At 44.4% G+C, this 17732-nt stretch overlaps 1 protein-coding gene across 2 annotated transcripts in view; it reads left to right on the top strand.

Annotated features, from left to right (window-relative positions):
* LOC138491325 (G-protein coupled receptor 35-like) overlaps positions 1–17732 on the top strand; it is a 111624-nt gene that overhangs the window by 59956 nt on the left and 33936 nt on the right. For both annotated transcript variants that reach the window (XR_011275989.1, XM_069617780.1), the window contains exon 2: positions 12678–12782. The gene's annotated coding sequence lies outside the window, so the exon portion shown is untranslated. The remainder of the gene's footprint in view (positions 1–12677; positions 12783–17732) is intronic.

The following is a 17732-nucleotide window of genomic DNA, read 5'->3' as shown; positions in this document are numbered from 1 at the left end:
ACTGTATGTTCCCATTTTGGGGAACAGTACTACTCCTTGTTATCTGTGCACTAATTAGCAAAACAAGAAGTACACTTTTACTGTTTTCTGACCAATGCCCTCATTAGCACCATGGTCCATGCCGGATTCCGCCATGGTGGATGGTGGAATTACCGCCCCATTCCAAGGTGAGTGGGGCGGTAATTCCCCATTCACCATTTGCCCTTCCCCATTCCCATTTTTGCCCCATAGGGCATAATGGGGATGGGGAAGGCGCTAATTACGGCACCGTAAATTACGGTGCCGTAATTAGCACCCAGGTCGCTTAGCGCCTTGGACTTTAACGCCTGCAAAAAGGCGCCGTTAAACCCTTAACGCCTGACTTGTAATGAGGGCCCAAGACTCAAGGGATTTAATTTCATATTCATATGGGAAAAACAATATGAAAAAATGTGCCTAAAACTGGTTTTATTGGGAAAAGAAAGACTGATGTCACCTTGTTGAAAATCAGACAACGTGTGCATGAAATATAAAACGTTCTAATTTCACCACTTGGAGAATCAAAATACAATGCTTCGGAATTCCTTAGATTGGATGGAACAGAGAGTGCAGCAGCCTGGGAAACAAACAGGACCAGCAGAATCAGATGTTCTGGCACTGAGGAGGCAACAGGGGTGTTCGTAAAAAAGTTGTGAAGGTCCTTCTCCAGATCAAAGTCCAACAGAGTCCTGGCCAAGCCCTAATGGGAGGTTTAATATGCTCCATGCAGAGGACTGAGGCTCATGTAACAGCCTCAATATGCCAAATGCAAATGCTCAAATCTCTGGTGAGAAGAGACAGAAAGGCTGTGAGCCTCAATCTTATGATGTGTTGCTGCTTAAAGCAAGGGAAGTATGATTCCCAAGGAGCAAAGAGCACCAAAACCCCACTTGGCAAAGAATCCGGGAGAATAAACTGCACATACTTATTTTATTTATTTATTTTAATTATTTGAATGTGTATAGTGCACTACAGCCCAAGGGCATCGAGGCGTTGTTGCAAGAATATGACTTTGATACAGGAAATGCAGGATTACAAAACGTTTGCATGTTTACACAGTTAATGTAGGCTTGTCTCGTGGTTACAGTGAGCATAGGCCTTGCTTTGTGAGTACTGAGGCAGGTAAATACACACAATACAGTGGTTACACAAATAGAAGTGTCTTGATAGCTTTTCTGAATGCTGTGTAAGAGTCAATGTTCCTGATGTGTGGAGGGAGCAGGGTCCCATTGGAGGCTGCAATGACTGGAAAGCCGGTTCCTGCCGCTCTTGCTCTGAGTGCTTTGGGGCTGGGGATCCTGTTTACATAGGCCAGTCTGGTGGGTTTATCCGAGGAGGGTTTGGTAATCCTCTGAGATAGGTACAGGGGAGTGGTGTCGTGCAGACATTTATGTGTAAGTGCTAGGGTTTTAAACAGGATACGTGCTGATATATGCTCACGTTTGGCTATGCCCATGGCTGTTCTCAGTGCATTATTCTGCACTGTCTGGAGTTTCCTAATGTTTCTAGCGGAGGTGCCATACCAAAGTATTTTTCATAAAATCAGTGTCCTAGAATGAAGTTAACATGAATAACCCCAAAAATTGGAAGGAGCAATTACAAATAGAAAGCAGGAAGACATCAATAATCAATCAATGTGCCTTACTACATTTCCCCTATCCAACGCACGGCAGCAACCCTAACAACTAAAACAGACTGAAAAGTGGATGCAATTTACAGCTGCTTATCCATGCCATTGAATGCAAAGGCATCCATACTGTAGCGAAAACACGTCTGGTACTATGAGGAAGCCCCAATGTGCTGGTGATAAGGGATAGTACAATACAGGCCTTAACACATTAATGAAGGAACATCATCATCAACAATATTTCAAAGATCACCAAGCATACGCCCTGTGTGCTGGTCCACAAAAAGACATATCATTCTTTAAAAAAAGGACAGAGCCAGTAGAGTTTAGTGTCAGGAATTGAACATTTTAAGAAGAATATTCATTGTTGAATCTGAGCCACAGATTGATTGAGCAACTATGGGAAGTTGGATGGGCAATCTGCCAGAAACACTAAGGTCCTCATTGGTAGTCTGCCAAACTACAAAGCCCCCATGTGGTAAGTAAAAGCATCCACATGTGTCTGAGCCATGCTGCCCCTTCGGTTATTCCCTATTTTTTTGTCGTATAGGACTCTTCCTGTGATATGTGGTATTACTGCATGATGTAGTACTGCATGGGTGATACGGCATGCAGTAACAAATTTGCATGGAGAAAATGACCTCCTCAAAAAAGCAGTCAGTTTTCAAGAGTTTAAGTTATGAAACTCATAATCTGTCAGTGTGAAAAACATCTGGCACTTGAAAATATCAGATGTTTTACAAACACTCAAGGCAAAAGTTCTAATTCAGTGCCTCATTACAAGTTTGCTGATATCTCTGCAGTAAATCCGCGGAGATACCATCAAACGGATTTACTGTTACCGCCACTTGGTCTGACGGAATTACCCCCGGATTACAAATGACGGTATTGTGGGGTCAGTCCCCACTCCATATGACTCATGGGGATTTTGGCTGAATTAACACCAGCGGTAAGTCCGCTGGTGGTAATTCTGATGAATTTGCTGTTTATTTGGCAGTAGGGTGGCAGAATTACCTCCTTACCTCTAAACCCATCGTTTGGCGGTGCAGTAATACAGCGGTAATGCAGTGATAACTCTGTTACCACTGCATTACCACCATTTTTGGCCTTGCCGCCAAACTCATGATGATAAGGCCCAGGGATCTTCAAAACAAAGGCAACATTTTTCTACTTCTCACTGTAAAAATTGAATGATATTTTCCGGAACTGCCGGTGCTTCAATCGATTGGGAAACTCTGTGCATTGACACCGGGTTGAAAATCATCTCAGTTAGGACTGCATTAGTAGTTTTTCTTAATATACCACTGAACAAGCTCACTCTAGTCCAACTCCCTTTCTTCCCTTTTCCCTAGCCATTCCTCTTCTCTTTTTCCTCACCCACAAACCTAACCACACAAATGATGTCTTCAACGCCCTACACCTCTTCTGCATGCAAAGAAGGCCCATGCATTGGTCCACTAAGCATGCTTTCCTGAGAAAATATGTTGTTAATCTACAGACTCCGTTACTTCCCATGTTATATTTTGTTTACAGTTTATATTTTATGTCTGTTCTGAAGCACCACAATTCAGGGTGCAGAATAAACTTGAATTTTAGCTCCTGGACACTTCATGAACCTCACTGCAAAGACCACTCAAGATGACGCTGACACATACCTTTATATATGTGGTAACATTGTGAATTACATGCACCAGCCAACACATTGCTTCTCCGTCATTTAATCATCCTTCATGAATGTCAAGGGCCGACGAAAAAGTAAGCACAACCAAGCCAGAACTAATTTTTCTCAGTCCTCAAAACCTCCGTCAGGGAGGCTCAAGTCCAAGTCAGACTGACAGACATGAAACATGATGGATTCTCACCCGGCTTACACGCACTATCAATTAACCGTGTTCACCATTTCCTGCAACCTCTCCTTCAAGACTCATGTCACCAGCAAGCACTGACAGCCTGGCATCAGCGCTCGCTCCTTTGCAAACTCAAGCCATTCCAACCTACCTCAGACATCAGAGTTACTTCCATGCGCTTGCTGTCTTTCATTGTCATTAGCAAAACAGAAAGGTGATGGCTGGAAGGTTTTGAATTAATCATAACCACGGGCAAAGCTCTGGGCAACCCTCCAGACCATCGTTTTTCAGCCTGCCAAGCCATTACAGAAGGGGAAAAACCATATGCAAATCAGGCTTGGTCCTACCCCAAAAGGGGCAGTCCAGCCCGAACTGCTAGGTCACATCCCTTCTGCACGAGACCACAAGCATCCCCAGACATGTTTCAGCCTTGTTGGGCGTCATCAGTGAGGAGTAGCTTGTCATGGCAGCAATGTCCATCCTCATAGGCACCTCAGCTTCCACCTTGGCCCTCCTGAAAGACATCCACCAAAACATAGGTCATCTCAATACCGTTGCAACATCTTTCCATAATTAGGGTAATTACACTACAACCACTCAAAGCCTGCATCATCTTCAATACAGTCTGGATGAATGACGGAAAAATGACACAAAAGATCAAACTATCAGGGCGTGGCTAAGTCGCCATGCATTAAGGTTGCGGTTCCTTTGGCTCCTGCCGATCCGTCAAGATCCTGGCCCATAACACTGGCTTATATGTGCTTTAGACCTTGTCTGTGCATCTATCAATAGAGGAAGACTGATAGCACAAAGGCGTTTAGCAAGACAACTACTGGTGAGTGTATTGCCGCAAGCGGGTCTCCTGAAGAACACGGCTCTGTGGGCATCAAGGGTCCCAAGATGGCAGCAGACACAATACAGTAATCTGCACTGGCACAAAGACAGTACGGCGGGATAGCTCCTGCGCTGTTGCTGGAGATAGTAGCAACCGGACCTGTTCCAGTCTACAGACCATGGCAGCGAGAAGTTCTGCCAGGCTGAGCAACGGAGGTGGAGCAACTGACACCATGGAAACGGGCAGCCGTGCTGTGGCTATAGGACAGAGCAACCCAACAGGCGGAATGAAGGCAGCAAACTACGTTTGCACCCACCGCCACCACATGGCACCAAGGAGTGCAGCAGTGGGTTGGGAGGAGACAGCTGTGGCCTTGGGAGCACTCGGCTGTGAGGTTGGGTGGTGGCGCATAGGCGGCGCTGGACACAGTGCGTGCCCTGGCTACCATGCAGAGCCCGGCTGCGCTGGCAATGGAACCTCCCCCCCCTCCGAGCTCTGCACATGTAGCGACGAACTTGGGAAGCTCAAGCCGGCGATGGTGCAACACTTGGGACAAGCAGCGGCAAGCTGGTCCCGTCTCCAACAGGCCCTGCAGGGGGTACTCACTAGCAGGACAGGTAACCAAAGTGCACTGTGCACTAGAAGTGCAATCCAGCATCTTTGCCAGCACAGCCTGCAGCGCACACTTCCAATTAAGCATATAAACTCCAGATTATACCAGTGAACTCCAGTGAAGGTATAGTTTGTTGCAAACAGGAGCTGTTCACGGACATGCACGGGTCGAAACTAAGGTACTCTAATAAGGGAATAGCCACCTGGGCATGACAGAAGATCAGTCTGCAGGGGCACATGGAAGCTTGACCTGGGCTCCAGAAGGAGGAGTAGAACCCTCACATGGGAAGTCCAAGATCACACTGATGAAACTGCTTATGGAACGACTGGCATCCTTCTAATATGCATAGAGGGCCCCCAAAGCAGCAATGGAAAGCAAACATATGCAAACACACTGACACGTGGAAGGCATAAGTAGACCCCAACACACCCAGGAAGAATACACCAGACTTGATTACGTATATAAACATTTAAGTGTCTCACTGGGCAAAACAGATGCTAGCCGTTATGGCTAGAACAGTTAACTCGTGGAGCACAGTGGAGGTGCCACATCGCCACTATTGGAATCTGGAAATACAGGAATACAGGAGTGGCCACCACTCAGCATAAGTAGGCGCCAACTGGGCAAAGACGAGGCAACTGCGGAAATAACAAGGGGCACATAGACCACCACTGAGAGTGCCACTCATGCCACCTAAGTCACTAAAAAGCAAGTCCAAGCAGCCCACGTTGGCCACGTTCGCTAAACCAATGGACCTACACAGAGGGGCCATTCCAATGGCCCCATCTCCATAACGAGAGCAGGAGCAAACGAAGGGGGACCAACAGGTCCTATTACAATAGCGGCCTTGAAGATTGCGTTAGAATTCAAAATGGATGCCATCAGCCTTGATGTGAACCTCCTGAGGCAAGTTGTTCGGTCACTCGCAGAACATACTGGTGCCCTTGAAAAGGAAGTGGCAATAAACTCGGTCAGCCTGAAGGACAATTCAAAGGATGTAGCGATACTGCAGCAGGGCCGGAAGAACCTAGAGGGAAAGGTTGAAGACGCAGAAGGACATGCTAGACAAAACAATGTTAACATCATCAGACTGCCTGAGAGTGAAGAGGGAATAAACCCTATGAACTTTGTGGAGAACATCCAGCTGCAAGAAATTGGCCCAGGCACTCTCAACCAGGGGTTTTCAGTAGAACAAGCACACAGGTCCCTGATGAAGAAACCACCGCCAGGTGCCCCGCCACGGCCCATAATAGCCCGTATACTAAATTATAAGGACAGGGAAAAGATCCTTGAATACTTCCGGAAAGGATGGTACGATAAATTGAGCATCAGCCAATATCACTGCATATCGAGAATATACTTTGCAAGTACAAAAACAGAGGCTGCACTTTACATCAGTCAAGAGGAGATTGCGGGGGGGGGTGAACCTCAAATACCTGCTGATATACCCGGCAAGGCTGAAAATCATTAACAAAGGTCGAGCCATCTTCTTTGACAGCCCTGAGGATGCACACAAGTGGATGGATATGGAAAATATACCAGCGATCATATATGACGCGATCAATCAAATGGTAGGCGAGATGGATACACGCTGAGGGACCTTCATGAAATCGGTGTGGATGTGGCCGGGCACAGCTGACTGAGTATGGCCATAATCGACCTCAACTGGGAAAAGACTTGGGCAACAATTCATCCATGGACAGCAGGAGCCCGCAGCGCTGACTCTGTAGACAGGAGCACGCTGCAAGGAAGCGTCCTTCACCTAAGATTGTTTTTTGTTTACAGCTACTAATTGTTAAGTATCTGCCTGCTGCACTCCAGGCACCAGGACGATCAACTGGGGCAAGAGTGAGAAGCAGGGATTCCTGAGCACAAGTTATTGAGCTGGTCAATTGTTGGGCGGGGAGGGTAGGGGAGCTGGAGTAGTTCGTTGGGAGGTAGCCTATAGTATAATATGCACATCAGACTGAAGAGAAATATAGCAGATTTCACTTCCGATCGGGAACATAAAATTGCCTCCTGGAATGTTAGGGGGCTAAATAGTAACATTAAACCTAATAGAATAATGACATAACTGCGCCGCCAAAGAATCGATATAGCACTCCTGCAAGAGACACACCTCACAGGAGAGAAACTATGTGCTCTTATAAGAAAATGGAGCAGCACAACACTGGGATTGTCATATTCAGCATACACCAGAGAGGTTTTGATATGGGTGGCACTGTTGGTACCTTTCAGGGTCCTCAAGACTATTAAGGACAAAGAGGGTAGGATGATTGTAGTACATGGATTTGTAGAACGGAGAGAGCTTTGTATCATCAACACTTATGCACCAATCCACGACACAGCAACCTACTTCTGTGCACTATACCCCCAAATTGGTGCATATAGAGATAGCACGTTACTTTGGGGGGAGACTTGAATTGCATGTTAAACCCTGAATTTGATAGATCAGAAAATACTTTCACAGACCCAGCCCCTGTAGCCACAGTCTGAATACATTGTTGCAAGCTTTCACACTGACTGACATATGTTGGGCCCTGCACCGCGAACCTGTGGATAATCACATTATATAGCCCCCAAAGACCTGTACACTAGATTAGACTATGTCTTCACAGGGGTTGAAACCCTAGACAAATTCAAAATGGCAAAATACAAAGCACGAGCACAATTGGATCAAGTGCCGTTGATAGTCACTTGGCAGATTGTCCCGCCCAGGCACGTAATCCGACCTGGAAGCTCAGAGCTGAATCCCTGAAAGACACATTGATCCTGGGAACACCTAAGAGGGGGTGTTAGGGGTTATTTTAAAAACAACACAGGGAATGTAAATCAGCTGGGATGTTATGGGAAGCCTTTTAAGTGGTGCTCAGGATGCACTCCCTAAAGCTAAGGGAGTGCAAGCCATGATAGAAAGTGATTTACGCAAAGCGGAGACCAAACTGGAGGCCATTGACTGCTCGGGAGACATTTATTTTATTTATTTGGATTTCTAAAGTGCCCAGCGGCCCAAAGGCATTGTGGTGCTTTTACAATATATTCAATTAGATACAGCTTAAGACAAGTACTTCAAGGCAAAATTACAAGTTCATATGCAGTGATAGGTACACGTGCAGTGTTGCATGGTTACAGAGGAACGGTCTTAAGCATAATCAAATACAGTCTAGTCTAGTTGAAAAGCTTGTTTCCAGAGCTTTTCTGAACATTGTGAGAGAGTCTTCCTTTCTTAGGCTAAGAGGGAGGGTGTTCCAAGCTTTTCGGGCTAGAACCCAACTGAGACATGTCCAGGGAACAGGCCCAGGAAGTTATCTGGCTGAAGCAGGAATGCTTCCAGCACTGGCATAGGCTGGGCATGCTGAGCTATAAAAAATACGAAGAAAAGCAACAAGCAGAAGGAGATAAACTGGGACGTCTGCTGGCCTGGCTATATCAGAACAAATCCAAGCGAGGTTCGCAGGATGCAAGAAGGCATAGATTAATGTTTCCACGACTACTATAAAGAATGATATGCAGAGAAATCTGAAACACAGGTGTCTGAGATAGTTTAGGCCCTAGAACAGATAGATCTTCCAAAACTGGAAGCAGAGGCAGCCGACAGGCTAGAGGCTCGCATAGCCATAGAAAAATTAGAAACCACCATGAGAGGGTTGCCTACTGGCAAAGCCCCGGGAGCAGACGGACTGTGAAGTGAATTTTATAAAGAATTCATGGCGGACATTACACCCTCACTGCAAGCAATGCTGAATGAAGCGCTAAATACAGATATCGCTATGAGAGTCCATTATCATCCCACTATTGAAACCAAACTAGCCCGACACCGACTGCAGATCGTACAGGCCGCTTTCTCTGCTCAATCAGAATGGGAAAATACTCACCACCCTATTAGCCAAAAGGCTTAAGACGGTCATAGCCAAGCTGATACACCCGGAAATTACCCCACATTATTGATCACACGTGTGACAGCACGCATCATTGTCAAGACATTTGACTAGATGGCCATGGCTGTTTGCAGCTTTTCAGAGTTTCGGCATGGGGGCTGCATACATTAAATGGGTGCAGATGCTATATAGCAATCCGGTAGCAAGGGTTAAAACAGGCAACCATGTCTCAGACCAATGGTCGCTAGGCAAAGGTACAAGGCAGGTTGCCCATGGTCCCCTATGTTGTTCATATTGGCCTTAGAACCCCTGCAGGTGTATCTCTGATGCGGGCATAGTTACAAAAGGAACTTGATCTCCCTATATGCTGACAACATGCTTTTATACTTACAGCACCCAGAGATTAACTTATAGTATATTTATAGTATATTTTGGACGTGTTTGAGCATCACGCAGGCATAACAATGAGCATGCAGAAGTCGTGTCTGTTCCCTTTGGCAGGGTTTAGCGGAAAACCCCAAATCACATCACCAGTACTACCGATTAAGTGGGAAGTGAATACATTCAAATACTTGGGTGTAGAAATCTTCCACGACCCCAAGACAGAACACATGCAGAACACACAGAAGGTGGTAGATAAAGTAGAGAAATCCATTGCTTCTGGGCTAGACTGCCAATTTCACTAATTGGTGAGGTTGCACTGCTAAAGGTGATGGTGCTCCCGAGGCTTCTTCGCTTTTTCACTAACGTCCCATACAACATACCCAAAGGCTTCTGTAAGGAATTTGACACTCCGTGTCCTAGCTTTTTATGGCACAATTCGAGATGCAGAATAGCATTAACAAAACTGCAGAGACCACACGACCAGGGGGATATAAAAGTGCCCAATTTTAAAGCATACTTCGTGGTGAGCCAACTCCAATTTGTCACAAACTGGCTGTCAGATGAACAGACGCAAGACATGCTGTTGCTACAGCCAGTATGCACCCAATTCTTTCTAAAAGAGGTGATATGGGTCCAAGCGCCACATGGGTCGAAATACCTGCGGCTGCTGATTCTGGGAAGGACAGTATGACATAGGGATTACCGCCTGCTAGAGAAGGAATCACCCTACACTCCTCAGATCCCATTGGTAACTCTAAAGGTGGAGGACCCACAGTTCAGGCGGAATGTGAGGAGGTATTGGGAACCTATGAGGGTGGTGATGGTGAGAGATTTATTACAAGAAGGGAAGATGAAGGACTTCAGTGCACTCACCTCAGCAACTGGTTTACATGATGGACAACACATAATATATGCCTCACTCCTCACTAGGCTGAAGCAGAAATGGCCAAGGACAGATAGGGAACTGCAGGCGGATGAAACAATAGAAACACGGTATGATATTTCGGAGGGAGGGCATGCGGTATCAAGAATATATGAGTTACTGATGACTAGGCAAGGGGGATACAGTTGCACAGATCCGGCACAGCTGGGAAGCAGATCTGCAGGAACAACTGATGGGTGAAGACTGGGGGAGAGCGATGCTTATTATAGAAAAGTGTCCAGAAATGCAAAACGTCAGCTAATCTAATTGTATGGGCCTCATTACAAGTGTGCCGGTCCGGTAACAACGGTGCCTTACTGGACAGGCAGACTACGATTCTGCAGGCAGGTGCCATTCTGCCCGCCAGGGTCAGATCTAGCAGGCAGAATGGCACCCGCCCGCAGAGTTACAGGGAAGCACTGTAATTAACGCTGCTGGTGTTTTCCATGGTCCCCATTCCCATTGACTCAAATGGGAATGGGGACTAACAATCACCTGCGCCTGATTTCCCAGAACGCCGGGGTTGTAATCCCCCAGTGCTTCCGGCAAACCAGGCGCTGGTAAAATTTGCAAGTCTGGCAGCAACCTGCCAGTCTTACCGGCACGGTTACCGCCGGACTTGTAATGAGACCCAACGTAACCCATAGAACGTTTTTAACCCCAGGAAAAATTCCCAAATTTAGCAAGGCTGCAGATCAAACCTGCCCAAAATGTGGACTTATTAACGCATGCCTCGTACATATGTTCTGGGCTTGTACAAAGATCCGACAGTGCTGGAAAGACATAGCACAATCCCTAGCGAAGGCAGGTATAATACTAGACACGCGATATCCCGCAGCTTGTATGCCAGGCATCTTTGCAAGGCCAAGGCAAATGAGACATGTCAGTAAACTGAAAGACCTAGCATATATCCCAGCAAAACGTAGGATAGCGATGGGTTGGAGAGCGCTCAAGGGTCCAGAAGTAGGAGTGTGGTGGAAGGATCGACAGACATGGGCACTGGCAGAGACCTCGGGATGGCAGGAGGCGGCCCGACGAGACCAAGTAGAGCAGAACCTAGACTAGGACTCCTGGAGGTACATGGTACAAGAATTGCTAGCCTCTGCGCATAAAGACACCCAAACGGAATAAGCGTCCCTTCGCAAGGCTAGGAGTAGTGGAAGATGGACAATAGCGATGCTCAGTACAGTCAGTTGGAATAGGTTGAGATGTAACGTAGGTAGAATAGGCTGGGAAGTGGGTGGGGGGAGTAGGGCGGAAAGGGAACAAGCAGACACACTCGTTTGAGCATTGTCATGTGAATGCATATGTAAGTCTGTAAGTACATTGTTGTTATAAATCAATACAAATTGTTTTAAAAAAAAAGCTCAACCTATCTGGTGGGGAAAATCCAGATCTGTGAACATAATGCAAAACCAAAGCAATGGCATTGCCACGCTGGGAACCAAGAAAACCAGAAAATATGAAAACAAGAAACAGGTCTTATCCTTCTATGCACCAGACCATGGAACAAATTACCAACTAACAAAAATAAGGCAGCATTCTCATGCACTTTAGCAAAGAAATGAAGTTACTGCTCTTCAAACAGAGTTTCTCCAAATGCTGCCACCTTTCCCTCTATCCTTTAAGGAATTCCAACCTTACCACGTCTAATCATACTCTAAACTATGCCATCTGTGGGTAGTGTACCCTCATCTGCACAGCGCTCCATCACGGTCACCATTTATCTGGTAGAATAGATTTTGAACAGAGCATTTTTAGCACATTAGAACAACAGCAGAGTACGTTTTTTTTTTTTATTTTCATCAAAGTTTCTGTCAATTCAAAGACAATGGGCCTCATTACGAGGTTGGAGGTAGCCATGGTGCTATTAGCACCTTGGCTACCCCCTTACTGCATTCCAGGTCCGGGTTCTCGAAATAGGGACTTACTGGGCCATTCCAACCTTGGGGGACCCGGTAAATCCCCATTCCGAGAACCATTCCCATTCCCCTTCGAGCCCGCATAGGGCTCAATGGGAATGGGGATGGAGCTAATAACGGGCCCGCTAATAGCTAATGGGGATGTAGCTAATAGCGGGCCCGTTATTAGCTCCCTGGTCCCTTAGCGGCTCCCGCTAAGGGACCTCGTAATGTGGTGGTAAGGGGTTAACGGCAACGGTAACCTTACCGTTGCCGTTAACCCCTTACCGCCGACCTCGTAATGAGGCCCAATGTGTTAATGGACCACACAAGGCACTTTGAATGAGTTATGCAGATGAGTGCAGGGGTTGGGCTGCCTCTTAACTCTCTCCTTCATTTGCCCCAGAACGTTACTAAACAAATTTCAACATGGCTGCAATTGTAAAATAATATTGAAGAAAGAAGGTTCCTAGAATGGTTTTTCAGCAACACTTTTATGGCATTTCTCTTTGCCGACCCTCACTATCACACCCCGCTTACTTTTGCTTGTTTCTTCCTGGTGTCTTACTGTACCCATCCATTCTCCGTTCTTTGTAGCAGCACTGCCTAAAATGCACAGACCATTATTGATTCTGTTTTTATCCTTACTCAGATGCCTAACCATTAGCAACGACGTGGCTGCCCCGGTCCAGCTTCACTGATTCCTGTCACGGAACCGAACCAGTCCACTCTCCTGTCCAGGCTGTGAGTTCTCTTGGTAAGGAGCCGCAGTTTGAATTCATCCTCAAAATTAAATCAGTGTGAGACTACAGACTATCCGGATGTTCTTGGTCACATTTGTCATATACTCAGTGCAGTCACACATTTTGCTGATTTTCTGGGGGGGGCATGCTTTAAAGATGTGCCCATTTTCATTGTACTGTGCACTGTACCTGCGTACGACCTCTGTCTGCCCTTTGCACATCCCCTTACACTTTTACAGATTCCACTTTCGGACAATGTCTGCCTTGTCTGTGACACTTTAAAATGGCTACATTTTGCCTGTTTTCCTCTTGAGCAGAAAGGACCACCAGTGCATGTGCCTTTATCTTTAGTGTGCATAAACACCCTTGAAGATTCATGGACACTTTAGCATGTACTTACATGCTTAGGTTCAGTCTATTCACCATAAAACATATATGAGATCAGGAATTTGTAGGACTCCACAATGCAAAAACCTAAAGATGAAACATAGGGCCTCATTACGAGGTTGGAGGTAGGCATGCCGGTTTTGCCGGCATGACTACCACCAAATTCGTCTCCGGCACCAGCGAACGGGGAATCACTGGGCCAGTCTGACCTCGGCGGACCCGGTAATTCCCCTTGCGCGTGTGCCATAGCCGGTACGTCCCCATTTCCATGGGAGCCCCCATAGGGCTCAATGGGAATAGGGAGGATGGTAGCAGCGGTACCGTTCATAACGGTACCATTGCTACCATCATGTTCGGCTCGCGGGTGCCGGTACGGCCACCTGGCTGGACCAGGTGGCTGCTAGGGCACCCGTGAGCAGAACTCGTAGTATGGTGGTACGGTAACAACGATGCCGGTAGCGATACCGTGCCATTGTTGCCTTACCGCCATACTTGTAATGAGGCCCTATAGTGTATACCCCCAATATCATGGAAAAAAACGATAAGACTAGGAGCACTAATGGCTACCTTTTGTATCTTGTGTTAATACTCCACAGCGCGAAAATACGAGGTTTTAAAAACACAAGCTTTGATTTAAAGAATATAGATGGGGGTTGTCATTTTTTAACCTCTCTGACAAAGTATGACCCAATTCACGAGCTCCTGAGGAAGGTTCACTGATTAATTGGATTCTGAACTGAAACATATCGAGCAATAGCCACTGTAATACCACAATGGCATATGTATAAAGCTTTTGAATTACACTTGAGGAATCTCTCCATGTGATCTAAAATGTGTTTACATACCTTATCTACCTCATTAGATACATTTAGCTAGACAGGAGTCACTATAGCACTTTACTTACATTTTTTTATTTTTCATTTTTAAGTCATAATTGTTGAATTTAGGTTGTTTTTGTGATTGTGTATATATATTTGTGTGTGTTAACTGTGATAACCACTGAAAGGATTTTTTATATTTATTGATTAAAATGTGCTATACTCATACATCAGATTTGGATTGTTTCTGAACTTTTTTTCCATGATATTGGAGTTAAACACTATGGGCCTGATTCATGGAAGTGTTTTATCTTGGCACAATTCCATAGGAAAATGTTCCATGAATCGGATCGTTTGTCTCATCTTTGGGTTTTAAGGTTGTGGAGTCCTACACATTCCTGATCTCACATATGTTTTATGGTGATTATTGAATCCGTGGAGATGTCAGCCCTGCACGTATAACCATAAAGGTGCTACCCAGTTTTCCCATTAATTAAGGCTTGGTCTGTTCACTGCGATTGACTGTAGTGTTCTCAGGGGAATGTGTTGTGTAAACCTGTTTGGTAGGTATCTAGGACCACCACGTGGCAGATGGCTCTACACGTGAGGGAACGTGTTCTAAAGGTGATGTGTTGCTGGATTGGGAGACCTGGTGGTGTTTTTACAGAGTTTGTTAAAAAAAAAAAAAACACTTCTAAGTACTGGCCCTCTGTGCGCCTCCATTTCTTAGAATGTTGCATTGAAAACGTAGAGAGCCACACGTCTTGTGTCCCACTGATGGACATGCTGTTTGTGTTACCAGTGTACCTAATTGTAGTGACTTAATCAGGTAATGTCACAACTATCAACAAATGCTACACGCAACAGAACTTTGGAATCCAAGCCAATCTTTTCAGCCCAACCAGACAAGTCTTTTGTGATAGCCAAATTCTTTTTTCTAATTTTACATTTCTTTTGATTGTAAAAATGCCTTATTGAAAAACATTAACAATATATATATATATATATATATATATATATATATATATATATATATATATATATATATATATATATATATATATATATTCAGTAAAACAACTTTGTTAAAGGGACATTATGGTTAAGTTGCGCTACTAAAAACCTATGAAATTCAGTGAAAAAACTTTGTTAAAGGGACGTTATAGTTCAAAGTAAAACCGAAAACCCCTGAAATTCGGCAGTTATGGTAACATAAGCAACCATAACTCGCGCCACCGTGCACTGCTAACACTAACACCCAGGACATCAAAGATGACATCACAAATGTCATTGATGACATCACTGATGGCATCACATGTGCATTTACTTTTCATAAAAACTCTGTACAAGGGATTCTTATAATGCTGACCAAAAACTGTCAAGGATCATTGGGATAAATATCATGAGCTAATTAGTGCAGTAAGCAATGCATTGATATAAATAGCATTCTATTATGAAGTTCTATCCAGTATACTAAGCTACTCATGCAGAAACATAGGCAGTGTGTGCAGCATACATGATGAAGGTGCCATATTCATAATCTTGACATGTTGAATACTGAAATGATAACTGCTTTCTTATTAGAGTTTTGCGTACTATGAAACATGTAATAAGTAGATAATAAAACCCACTTAATACATAATTATTACAGACAAAACACAAAGAGACAACAACACATACAAATATGAGTATATACAGGGACAGTGAAGTAAACAAAAAAAGCAGAAGTAGTAGCAGAAAGAGTTCATAACCTAACTGATTGTCTTTATGCAGAGAAACGAGTGCTCTGTTTCAAAGCTGCTACTTACCATATGTATGTGTATCACATGATGTGACTGCACCCAAAGGAAAGGAGAGTGAGTATAATGTATACAAATATGAGCATATACAGGGAAGGTAGAGTAATAAAAATAAAACTATGAGAAAGTGCTGATAACCCTAATGATTATCTTCATGCACAGAAAGGATTGCTCTCTTTCAAGCCTGTGTCTTCCGCTATGTATATGTTTCATATGATGTGACTTGACCCTAAGTCTACAAATATAGTACCTTTTCAATTTTTACTTCCTGACTGTTACTGAAGAAAACTATGTGGCTTCGATATGTCAGTAAAGGGTAAAAAGGGAGAGCCAGCCATGTGATGTCATCAGTGATGTCATCAATGACATTTGTGATGTAATCTTTGATGTCCTGGGTGTTAGTGTTAGCAGTGCACGGTGGCGCGAGTTATGGTTGCTTATGTTACCATAACTGCCGAATTTCAGGGGTTTTCGGTTTTACTTTGAACCATACCGTCCCTTTAACAAAGTTTTTTCACTGAATTTCATAGGTTTTAGTAGCGCAACTTAACCATAACGTCCCTTTAACAAAGTTTTTTTACTGAATTTCATAGGTTTTTAGTAGCGCAATTTAACCATAACGTCCCTTTAACAAAGTTTTTTCACTGAATTTTATAGGTTTTTAGTAGCACAACTTAACCATAATATCCCTGACTTCATATACATGTAACATAGAACATACTAACCCCCTCGTAGTGATTTTCATGTCTGCGGACTACCACCATGTCCGCGGACATATCGAAAATCTGAGCGTGGTGAATGTAAATTTAAATAGTGTGCCCCATTTCCCCTTTGAAGTTGGCTCTGAAAAGAACCGTTTTTTTTTTTACAGATGGTTGACAGCCACCTGTTATTTTGTATTTTTTTTCTTGTTTTTTTTTACTTTACTCCTAAAATCTTCACATAACCTTCTCCAAAGCAACCCTTACATTCCAAAATAGAAAGGCATTTCCCGTAAAAGATAAAGAAATGCCATCTTCTTTAAAATTAACAGCATTACTGGCATCAATATTCTCATTGTTACAGAAGAACATACCAGCTCTAAGCATGAAGGCACACATGCCTCGGTTGATGACACACCTAGCAATGTTTTGCTGAGGACAAAAAACTGAACTATTGTCCCATATTGCCCTAGGTAGTAATCCAGAAAAAATTACTTTCGCATTTGGAAGGATCTTCATTACGGCTTGAACCAAGCGTTCCAAATCAGCCAACAAAGTAGGGGCACTGACGTTGCCCAAATGGAAAGCAGCATAGTGCAAAACTACCACATGCGGACTGTTCATCGTGGCCATATCCTCACAAACTTGTACAATTCCCTGTACATTGCAATCAGGCACAGTGCTCCACACCACCTCCACTCCTTTCACATCAAAGTTCTTTGCAACATGCCTGCATTGAGCGTACTGTTGTAAACCATACACAAACATATCTCCAAGCACCAACACCCTGACTTTCTCTACTTCTGCCATCTTCACCACACACAGTCTCTTTCAACACAAATCCACAACCTCGACATCTGATTGGCTGATCCGTACAGTCTTCTTTCCATGTTGGATTTCCTGGAAAAACCCAGATGCAGCACGCCCTGTCCACGAACATCTGCGGTGGCCGCGGACGGCGTCCACTTTACTCTCTGTACCATTCCCTCATTGCATACAGCTAAGCAATCACACAATACGAATAACGTCCTCAGAACATCCCCATTTTGTGAATTTTCGAACATTTCAGGACAATTATCATTTCATTATTCAACATATTAACATTACAAATATTATACTTTCATCTTGTACTCTGCACACAATGCTATGTTTCTCCATTAGTAGCTCAGTATACTAGATAGAATCCCATAATACAATGCAATTTATATCAATGCATCGTTCAAAGCACTAATAACGGTATATTTATTACAATATCCTTG

Source organism: Ambystoma mexicanum, chromosome 10 (assembly GCF_040938575.1).
Source record: "Ambystoma mexicanum isolate Mex_15411 chromosome 10, UKY_AmexF1_1, whole genome shotgun sequence".
Taxonomy (NCBI): Eukaryota; Metazoa; Chordata; class Amphibia; order Caudata; family Ambystomatidae; genus Ambystoma; species Ambystoma mexicanum.
This window is presented reverse-complemented; position numbering and strand designations above follow the sequence as displayed.